General features: G+C 43.1%; 1 protein-coding gene across 6 annotated transcripts in view; it reads right to left on the reverse strand.

Moving 5' to 3' along the window:
- The window catches only part of Slc25a30 (solute carrier family 25 member 30), a 29,685-nt gene extending 19,061 nt beyond the window's left edge, over positions 1-10,624 (reverse strand). Inside the window, exon 1 of one of the 6 annotated variants that reach the window (XM_047553954.1) lies at positions 10,481-10,624. The gene's annotated coding sequence lies outside the window, so the exon portion shown is untranslated. Of the gene's footprint in view, positions 1-2,555; positions 2,665-2,703; positions 2,788-10,480 lie in introns of those variants that run through there. The other 5 variants (XM_047553949.1, XM_047553952.1, XM_047553950.1 and 2 more) reach the window with 5 other exon arrangements.
- Positions 10,625-11,685: the final 1,061 nt, after the last annotated feature.

Genomic DNA, 11,685 nt, shown 5'->3' on the forward strand with positions numbered 1-11,685 from the left:
AAGTGGGATTATAACTGATCTTTAATTTAAAAAAATTTACTCCATACATATCACTAATATTCTAGTTTCTGACACTACTTTTAAGCTACTTTTTCCTCTGTCGGTTTCTTTTTTAATTTAAATAATTTTTATTAGTTTATTGTTGTAATTGCTTTATTTTATTATTTTTTTTCCTCTGTCAGTTTTGATACTAAGTTTTCAGTTCGTTAGATTATAACCCAAAGGCTCTGGGTTAATACGCATGCAAATACTCAACTAAACCATTGTGCAACTGCCTCTTCACCATTTTTGAATCACATGGGATGGATCACATCTCATTAGTTGTCACTGCCAAAATAAAACTTATCTTCCACAAGTGGGTGTCCACTCCTGTGTCAGCATCCCTGGTTGAACTATAAGAAAGTTCTTTCTATTCAATTACATTGTGTTTAAAAGTTATCTAGTAAGAGGTTAAAAACAACTTTCGGGCTCTTTTCTTTTCCTTTCCAAACACTAAGATTAAATCCCTAAGCAGTTAAGACTACTGGGAAGTCCCAAGTTAATGTTTGCTAAAAAACAAAGAATAATTTGGTTTACATAAGAACCAGAAAGCCTCAGGAGGTGGACGACCATCCAAACAAAAGAGATCCCCATTAAAGCTAGAATAGGTCACCTATGTCCACTAAGCTGTACTGGCCACAGCAGTTATCTTGGGCTGGATCTCTGTTCAGTAAATTAACTCATTTCTTTTTTTAATGAGCTCTCTTTGGAGGGGGTCACCTTACATACAATCCTTAACTTCTGGTTTTGGAAAAAATTCCAATTCTATCTACTAACATGTCTCTGGATGCTGTGATCTTTGACTCCAGTCAAAACAGTCAGAGATAGATGTGTCCTTAGCAGCCTCTCAGTCCAAGACCCTGGGAAGGGATTACAACTTTGCAGAAATTCAGGGTCAGGCAGTGTTTGTAGATCACTTTCCATTATGCTCCCTTTGGAGCATAATAAAATAATAAAATAGTAATAATAAACCCATTATGCTGCATGATGAACACAAGACTAACAACAGTCGTCATTAGTAAACTCGTGTCAGGTATTTCTACACATTTTCCACACAAAGGATTTGAATGAATCCCCACAACCCCATGAAACAGGTATCATTATCCACAATTCACAACTGAAGCAACAGAGCCTCTGAGAAGAAAAGTGACATTCCTCAGTCAAGGCTACAGGGCATTCAAACTAATGTGCCTCTGAAGGTACAGTGTTTCCTCCATGTACTACTTTGCAGCAAAACACTATCTTCCAAAGGCTGTTTTAAAATACTGGGATCTGGGGGTGTAGCTCAGTGGTAAAGCACTTGCCTAGAATGTACAAGGACCAGGGTTCAATCCCCAGCACTCCCCCAAACACACACACATACACTGACTGCCCCTTATATATAAATTATAAGACATATATTTACATATACATGTCTTGGTGGCAGGGGAGGGAATTCACATTCAGAATAAATGTGGGATTTTTCTGCATGGGCGATAGAAAACCTCTTTTTTTTTTTTTTTTCTAAGTGTTTTTTGAATGGAAATGTCCATACAAATTAAAAATTCCAAAGATTCACCCTACACTTAAGATACATGCTACGTATCCATCCTCTCTACTACATTTTCTCTTACATGGCTACTTAATATTTATTTTCACCTGACCTTATTTGTATAGGTGTAAGGAGAGGTAATTAAATACAGTTTGTACTTCTGAAAGGCTTTCCAAGTTTCTTTCATGTAATTAATTCTTGATAAATCCTTTCAATTTCAATTGTGTTTCCTCTTCCATCCGCAATTTTAAACTGTAATCAGTTTCTAAATTTCTGGGCTCTCATAAATCTTTGTTCCCTGCTGGACTGACCTTTCATGAACTTCTCCTATTCGAAGTGCAGAACGAAAAATAAGCTCAGCACAGTTTACCAAAAGTGGAGTTACAAGCAATCTTAGAAATTCCATCTCATTTCACCTGAATTAACTGAGCCCAAGGTCACAAAGATTGGCAGCAGCCAACCCAAGACTAAAATTCATGCCTGTCAACTTTCTTACTACACAAATAGAGAAGAAGGAGGTAGGATCCGCAGAACAGTTCCAACACTGTTTTGCTCTTCTTGCGCAGAACAACGCTGCTGATCATTGCGATTGCTTTATATGATATTACACTTGGAAAGACCTTAAAACCCAGAGCTACATTAACCTTCCGATCAAATTCATTCGACCGGTTTTTGCAAGTATGAACCAATCTGGCTTGTTCCATGCGCAAGCCGGAGTAGGCTGTTCTTTCCCAGCAAAGGAAGCCGACCCGTGCTGGGGCTGTGGAGTCTGAATGAGCCCACGAGGGAAAGAGACGCACTGGCAGGAGGAGCTAACAGCTCCAACACGGGCGCAAACGCTGAAATACCGGAATCGGGTACACGCTTGCATCCCAATGCCTACAGAACAGGAATCACCCTACACCACCGACACCACCCTCCCGACGCACGGCAGCACTAGCCTGGGGAGCGGGACCCTGTCCTCTGCCCCCGGAACCTCGCTCACCATGGAGCCCAACCCTGCACGCGAACCTGAGCAAGCCCAGCCGCGATGGCTCTCCGGAGACCACGGCCCCAACTACACCTCCAGTCCTCCGGCTCTGGGCACCACGGCGTAAAAGAGGGCGTGAGCACGGAGTGGGCCAAGAACTTACCCCACAGCGGTGGCCTCCCACCTTCGCCAACCCCGGCTCGGATGCGGCCTGATAGGGAGGTGCCGCGAGAGGTGGAGAAAAGGCTGAGGAACTGCGGGGGCGGGCCAGGAGCCCGCGCACAGCCCCGCCCCGGCCCCGCCCCCGAGGCCCCGCCCGCATCCTCGGCTGCCATTGGTCACTGCCAGCACCAGCCCCGCCCAGTGCGCCCCCGTCGGCCCGCGAGAAGGCTATGGAGGGGTGGGGCCGGGGCTCAGTTGCAACCAGGTCTGCCCCCTTCCCCCTCGGCAGCAAGCTGTCCCAGACAGGAGGACAACTTGCGTTCACCCTCCGGTCTCGGTTCCGCGGGGAAAGAGAAACCTGGAAGCCGCCAGAGCCACGGAAAGGGCGCCTTCTCTGGGGGTGGTCTTCGGCTCGCGGGAACCTCCCCTTTTGGAAGGAAGTAATTCGCACTTTTTTTTTAACCCAACTTTTTAGTTTAAAAATCCGAGCCGACCGAAAAATGGGAAGAACCGTACTATGAACAGCATGCTCTTTCCCCACAGTGACCAAAATGCTAATTATTTTGCAACATTTGCGTTCTATTTTCCCACTGAACCACTAGAAAGTTGAGGTCACATAAAAAGACATTAAATACTTTTTCCTTCAAATGCAATATACCATTCATGTTTAAATTTCCTTTGCTGCCCCAAAATGTCACACACACACATATACACTAAGTTCAGGATCTTCTGAGATGCATTTGATTTTACATCTCTAAAGTCTAGAGCAATACTCCCACTTTTTTGTTTTTAAATTCTTTATAGCTTTCACACATTGGAAGTGCAGGTCAATTGTCTTGCATATTGTATCACTTCTGGTTTTACGGAATTGTTTCCTCATGATTAAATTCAGCTTAAACATTTTAGTGAGAAAGTAAGCGTGATGGTGTGTACTTCCCATTGCTTCACTTTAGGAGGCCTACAGTATTGGTCTGACATCATTATACACCATGCCAAGTCCAACCCTTTGCTTCAAGGTTGCTTTGGTCTGTCAACAAAGTTATCTGCTGCATTAGTATTAATATCTGGACGGATAGGTTGAAATCCAGTGAATATTTTGTCCCCATTTTCTGACTCCAAGTGCAGCATTCTTTATGCTACAGCCTGAGGCTCTACACTGTCCTAAAGGAATGAGAACATTTTAAAAATAAACATAAGGAAATTAATGATGATTAAAAAAGAGATTCTATTAATTTGAATTGAGGAGCACAATCAAAAAGGTATTGCTGATAGGGTGCATCTTCTGAACAGTAAAAATGGGCTTAATATCAGGGAGAATCTTAAAATATTCAGAAGTTGAAGTCACTCTAAAGAGCAATAATTTATTTTTTCCAACAAATAGTATACAAAGATAGAGTTCATGTGATTTTTTTCCCCATGTTTTCTATTAAGGGGAAATTCATATAACATAAAACAAACCTCTCTGAAGTGAACCACTGAGTGACATTAGGACATTCACAATCTTGTATGACTACAGTAACTACAGTATACACCGATGAACACATATATCCATTGTAATATGGTAACTTTCCAACTCTATCATTTTTTTCTACATTTTTAGCAGACATTCCTATCTTAGAAACAAAAAAAGAGGAGTACCCCATTTACCCCTCCTCCCTCTTTCTTTTCTATCTTTTCCATCTTCTTCCCCTTGTTTTTGAGAAATGGTGTGTACTCCTGGATTCTTTTTAAACTCAGTCCTTAACTGAAGTGTCCTCATTATTTTTTGGTGCTCAAATTGCCCACATTTGACCAGTATAGCCCACTGGTCTGACTCCTATGTCCTTTCAAATGTCTGAAAATCTTTGAGCTCTTCCTTGCTTTCTGGAAAGAGATCTACCAATTCTTCCCAAATTTCCTTGTATCATGCACTTTTAGTTTTATATTTATAATTTTAGGGTTTTATAAACCCTAAAGTCCTTTTATACTTCACTAAAATGAACAGTGTAGCCTTTACCCAGATACATATATATGTGTGTGTATATATAGCCCACTCACTCCCTCTCTCTATATATAATATATATAAGATGTAATATATATATTTATTTTATTTTATTTTATTTTATTTTTAATTGTAAACAAATGGGATACATGTTTTTTCTCTGTTTGTACTATTTATTTATTTTAGATGGGGTTTTGTTATGCTGCCTCAACTCCTGGGCTCAAGTAATCCTCCTGCCTCAACCTGCCCCACGAAACTGGGGCTACAGGTACACACTGCTACCATTGACTTCCCAGATCCCAAGTATATTTTCAAATAATGAGTTCATATTGATACCTCCCATTCAAAATCCAGCAGTGAATCCATAGGATTCATTCTACTTCCTCCTTTCTATGTGTGTATCTTCCTTCTACCCCAGTGAAACTCCTGGTTCCCACCAGCATCAATACATTTACTCATTTGTTCTATCCTACAATTTATACGAGATACTTGAAACTTACACACCAGTACCACCACCAACAATGAACCTCCTAGGTTCAAGATTTCTTTGTAGTCTTTTTTGTCTTTATAATATATAATTTAAAATCATACTGTGTTCTGAAGGTACTTGAATTTCTATGTGCTTTTCAATATGGTTCTGTTATCAACTTATGATGTCATTTTTATTTGTATTAATTTTAGAGTTTTGTTTTTTCATCTTCTAATTTTACCTTTTGAATGTATAAAACACCTGCATAGTTCAAAATAAAATCTTATAAAATTATACTCAGAGAAATCTTACTCCCATTCCTATTCCCTGAACTCCCCTCCTACTCACCCCTCTCAGAAACCATCCAGAATCAGTGACCATCAGTTATGGTTTAGATATGAGGTGCCCCCCCACCAAAGCTCACATGTGAGACAATGTAGAAATGTTCAGAGGTGAGATGATTAGATTATGAGAGCTATAACCTTATCAGTGGGTTGATCCAGTTGATGGATCAATAATTTGAACGACCTACTGTACCAGGTGGTAACTATAGGCAAGTAGGATGTGGCTGCAGGAAGTAGGTCACTAGGGTCATGCCCATGAGGATTATATTTTGTCCTTCATGCCTACCCCATACCTTCTCTCTCTTTGCTTCCTGGCTGCCACAAGCTGAGCAGTGATCCTCCACAACCCTGTAACAATGATGTTCTGCCTCACCTTGGGCCCAGAGCAATGAAACTGTCTGATCATGGACTGAACCTCTGAAGCAGCAAGCCCAAAATAAACTTCCTCCTCCAAGTTGTTCTTGTCAGGTATTTTGGTCACAGCAATGGAAAGCTGACCAACCCACCACCTCTTCTCAGTAACCAACCACCATTAGTTTGTAGATTATTCCCCTCCCAAAAACTGAGAGAAAATGTGTGTGTGCGCGCGTGTGTGTGTGCGTGCGTGTGTGTGTGTGTGTGTGTGTGTGAGAGAGAGAGAGAGAGAAATATTATCTATTGCTGTATAAGAAATCACTCCAAAACTTGGTGGCTTAAAATAGTAAACCTACATTATCTCACAGTTTCTGCAGATCAGAGACCCAGGAGCCACTTGAGTGGTACCCCTGGCTGCAGGTTTCTCAGAGGCAGCAGTCAAGGTGTCCCTTGGGGCTGCAGTTTTCACAAGGCTCAACCCTGGAAGGATCCAATTCCAAGTTCACTCAGCCAGCCTGTTGGCAGGCCTCAGAAGATCCTCTTTCAAGTCCATTTGTGTCTGTTGGCAGGATTCAGGTCTTCTCTGCCCATTGGCTGATGTAATAGTTTCCTGTGACTATCACAAATGACCACAAACTTTAAAAGACCAGAACTTATTCTCTCACAGTTTCAAAGGCTTGAGGTCAGAAATCAGTATTTCAGGAATGCCACCTTCTCTCCAAAGACTCAAGGGGAAAATTCCTCCTCGCTGTTCTCCTGGTGCTTCACTTGCTTGCATCGTGAACCTATCCATAAACAACTCACAACACAGCACCTTGCTGCACCCTAGGAAGAGAGCCTTCAAGATGGGCGTGGTGGCACACACCTGTAATCCCAGCAGCTGAGGAGGCTGAGGCAGGAGGATTGCAAGTTCGAGGTCAGCCTGGGCAACTTAGTAATACCTTGTCTCAAAATTAAAAAAGGTTTGGAGATATAGCACAGTCGTAGAGCACTTGGGGGATCCATCCTCAGTGCCCCCCACCCCACAATACACACACAAAGAAGTCTTCGAGACAGAAACCACAGTATTTTACTGACAATACTGTAGTGACATCCTATTATTTTTGCTGCATTCTGTTTGCTAGAAGCAAGTCAATAGGTCACCCCACATTCAAGGAGGAAGGAGTTATATACAAGCATGAAGGCCTGGAGGCAGGAATCCTTGGATACCATCTTAGAGACACAATGTATGTCACCAGGTGAGGGCTCCCTGGCTGTACTGCAACATGGTGGTGATGGCATTACATGGTGAGGACACACGGTGGAAGTTCAGGAAAGAGAGCTCACATGGCAAGAAAGGAAGCAAGAGGGAGCAAGCCAAGAAGGCCAAACTCACTTTACAGCAACCCATTCCCCCAGGAATTAATCTAGTCCCATGAGACCTAACCATTATTGGATTGAGCATTCATCTCTGAGTGTGGAGACCCCATGACCTAATTACCTTCTACCAGGTCCCACTCACAAGGTTCTGCCACCTCAATGCATCACACTGGGGTCCAAGCTCGAGCATGTGAGCCTGTGGGGATGAAGCATCTACAAACCACAGAGGGGCCTTACCTCAACACGTAAGCCCCATAAGAGCAAAGAGATTTCTCTAGCTGATCACAGAAGGGGAAGTCAGAGATTCAGACTATAAGAAGGACTTAATGTACTTGATCATGGAAGAGTCTTATGGCAAGGAACACAGGAGGCCTCAAGAGACTGAGAGTGACTGCAGATGACAGCAGCAAAGAAACAGCAACCTCAGTTCTTTCACCACAAGAAACTAAACCCTGCCAACAATAAGGAGAATCGTGGGAGTGGATTCTCCTCCTTAATTCTCTAGATGAGAACTCATTTCAGCCAACATCTTGATTTGTTTTGTGGTACCCTGAGCATAGAGTTCAGCCATGCCAAGCAAGACTTCTGATCTGCAGAACTGTAAGATGTGGTTTTAAACTGCTAAATTTCTGGTAACTCATTGTGCAGCAATCAAAAACTTATATAGATGGTCTATAGGTTGTTTGCAATATAGTGGCATGATGAATAAGACATATGTATATGTATATACACACATACATACAATGAAGCTATACCTCCTCCAATAAAAACAATGCATGTATGTATATATATACATATATATGTAGATATATGTTAATATTTATACATCCACACATATTGTTCTTTATTGGAGGAGGTATAGCCTCAGGATAAATTCCTGGAGTGGGATTGTTAGGTCAGAATAAATGCATAAGCAAAAACTTGTAACTATGGATACATAGTGCTACTTCCAGGAATACATTCATTGGTTCATTTAAGGCAAAGAAGTGTTAGCTCCATTTTGCAGATCGGGGAAGAGAGGTTTTAGGTGGTAACTGGCCTGTGCCACAGCCAGGGCATGGATCCCTCCATCTCTCCCCCATTCCTTTCTACTGTTTCTCCAGCTTTGACCTCAGGCTGGGCTAAGAGCCCCTTTCCTACTCTCCAATTTGAACTCTAGGTGAGTCCCTGGATTTTTGTCCACACAGTTTTGGGATCAATACAGCCTGGACCTATTTAAGGTATCTTCTGAATCCTGACCATAAAAACAAATAAAATTCCCAATCTGTGGAGAAAATCATGGGAATGTTTTCCTTTCCAGGGCAGGGAAACAAGTACACGCCTCTGTCTACCCCTATTTTCTCCTCACCAAGTCCTGACTCTGTGGCACATGCATGCAAAGGTGTTAGATTCCTCCCTTTCCTGTAGAGCCTTTGTTCACCCAAACTCCATCACCACTGTCAGCCCCAATAGCCTTTGCCCATACACACATAGCACAGTACTTTGTGATACACAGAAATTTCCAAACTTTGAAGTATGAAAATTCCTTGAGTCTAAATTGAATTTCTAAAATCTTGGAGTTTCTGAAAAATAGACGGTAGTATTTTCAGCATCCATTATGAAGATGCATATTGAATTGAGGATTCCCCCAAAGGAACCTTGGGTCCCCATAATGGTCTTAGTCCATGGGTTGGAAACCACTTCTCCTTACAACAGCATAACCAGTTTCGAAATGACCTGTTATGGTTTGAATGTGAGATGTCTCCCTAAAGCTCACATGTAAGGCAATGCAAGAAAGTTTGGAGGAGAAATGATGGGGTTATACCCTTAACCTAATCAGTGAATTAATCCCTCATGGGATTAACTGAGTGGTAACTGGAGGCAGGTGGGGTGTGGCTGGAGGAAGTGGTTCATTGGGGGAGGGGCCATGGGGTATATATTTTGTATCAGGAGAGTCTCTCTCTCTCTCTCTCTCTCTCTCTCTCTCTCTCTCTCTCTCTCTCTCTCTCTCTCTCTCTCCCTCTCTCTCTCCTCTCTCCTCTCTCTCCTCTCTCCTCTCTCTCTCTCTCTCTCCTCTCTCTCCTCTCTCTCCTCTCTCCTCTCTCTCTCCCCTCTATCTCCCTCTCTCTCTCCTCTCTCCTCCTCTTCTCTCTCTCTCGTCTCTCTCTCTCTCTCCTCTCTCCTCTCCTTCTCTCCTCTCCCTCTCTCTCTCTCTCCCTCCCTCTCTCTCTCTCCTCTCCTCTCTCTCTCTCCTCTCTCTCTCTCTCTCTCTCCCTCTCTCTCTCTGCTTCCTTATTACTATGTGAGCTGCTTTCCTCTGCCACACTCTGCCACCATGATGTCCTGCCTCACCCCGAGGAATGGAGCCAGCATTCTGTGTGTTGGCATCAGATCTGCTATTTTGCTGCTGCCATTATTCTGCTCCCCCACACCACCTTAACCCAGATGTTAGCCGTGAACTTCTTAACCAGTAATTGGTCCAGATTGTTAGCCCCCGAACCTCCTCGCCAACCGTTGGTCCGTTGTTATTAGCCCGCGAAATTCCACTGCTTAAGAATAGCTCCCCTGTCATTTTCTCTCTCTCTCCTCCTGGCTTTCTCTCTCTCTCTCACCCTTCAGGGAGACACTCTGTCTGTCTGCTTAATAAACTCTCTTACATGAGTTCCTGCGTCCAGAGAGGTTTCTGGGTTCTTACACTATGGACTGAGACCTCTGAAACAGTGAGCCCTCAACTATTTCCCCCTTTAAAATTGTTCTGGTTTTAGTCACAGCAGCAAAAAAAAAAAAAGCTGACTAAAACACAACCCAAATACAAAAAGCATTATATCTAGAAATATTCCCACTAAATATTTAGGGCTAGTTCCTGGTGGAGGTAACTTATTTTGTAGCTATCCTTTGCCTTCAGTGTTACCCCTATACCAGCTCTTTGATTAGTGTGTGTGTGTGTGTGTGTGTGAGAGAGAGAGAGAGAGAGAGAGAGAGAGAGAGAGAGCGCATGTGTGGTGCTGGGGGGTCAAACCCAAGGTCTTACACATTCAAGGTAAGCACTCTATCACTGAGCTACATCTCCAAACCTGTATGTTTTTTACTAACTACAGTAAACACATCCAGATGGCAATATAAAATGGAGACTTTGTTTCTATTCAGTCCTGGCTACAAACTCATTAGCTCTCTGACCTTGGTTAATTAATGTCTCAAAATTCTTAGTTGCAAAATGAGAACAATATCTACCCCAGAGAATGTTAAATGAGGTGATGTATGTGAGTTAGCATTCTATCACTGTAACAAATACCTGAGATAATCAACTTATAAAGAGAAAAAGTTGATTTTGACCCAGGGTTTCGGAGGTTCCAGTTCACGATCAGGCAGACACATTGCTTTTAGGCTTCTAGCGGTGGGGGCAGCACGTCATGACAGCAGGAGCATGTGGTAGAGCAGAACCACTGCCCTTGTGGCCTGGAAGAAAAAGAGGAAGAGGCCAGGGTCTCACAATCCCTTTGAGGACACACCCTCAATGACAGGACCTCCTACTAGGCCCCACCTCTAAAAGTTCCCACCACCTCCCAATATTGCCAAGCTGGGGACCAAGCCTCTTCCACACACTGGCCGTTAGGAGACATTCCCGGTCTAAACTGCAGCAGCGTGCATATTTTGTGAAATGTTAAGTCCTGCAGAAATGTCTTCCAAATTCATCTTGTCGTGTCACTTGCCAGTGTAAAATTCTTCAATGTCTCTCCAGTGTGCTCAGGACTATGGTAAGCCCCAAGGCTGCCTTACAAAGCCCCAGGCTTCTAGGCATAGGGATCCAGTTTCCCATCCTCCTCTGCCATTCACCTACATCTCAGCCCTGTATTCTGAAGTCTGACCATTTTGTGGAGTAGCTGGACCTTTAGTCTTCTTTCCATTTAGACCTGGTGTTAACACACTGTGCATGACACTGTTTGGTACAGTAAGGGTGCCGGCTGTAAACCAGCACTGCTCTCCCTGAGGTGGACAGTGGCCATCCCTGTGAAGGGCTAAGCACTCCTCACCCACATGGTGAGTCTCAACATCTCTGCAGCTGCATTTGTACGGTATAGTGATGCTGAATAACACATGCTTGGGAATCAGCTGAAATTTAATTGATGTATGTTCTTCACCTTATAGGAACAAAGCTGATGCATTGTAATATGGCCACCATCTTGTCAGGAAAGAGTCTCTTGGGTGTTTCTGGATGCTTGGTGTAATGCAGATTGAAAGGCTTTAATCAGACCACTTTTAGGAGAAGCATTCAGCAGTTGGTGGTGAGAGGATGTTGTATCTGACTGAGACATCTGGTCACCTCCTCCCCTTGACAAGGTGGGGCAGTAATTAGCCATAGCTACTTATAAAAAGAACACCTGGATAAACAAGTGTTCCTAGGTGGTGTACTGGGTGTACTGGGATTGAGCCAGTGAAATTCTGTCATTATATCATACAGTGGGTCCTCAATCAGAAGATTTTGCTCCCCAGAGACTT

Source organism: Sciurus carolinensis, chromosome 5 (genome assembly GCF_902686445.1).
Source record: "Sciurus carolinensis chromosome 5, mSciCar1.2, whole genome shotgun sequence".
Classification (NCBI taxonomy): Eukaryota; Metazoa; Chordata; class Mammalia; order Rodentia; family Sciuridae; genus Sciurus; species Sciurus carolinensis.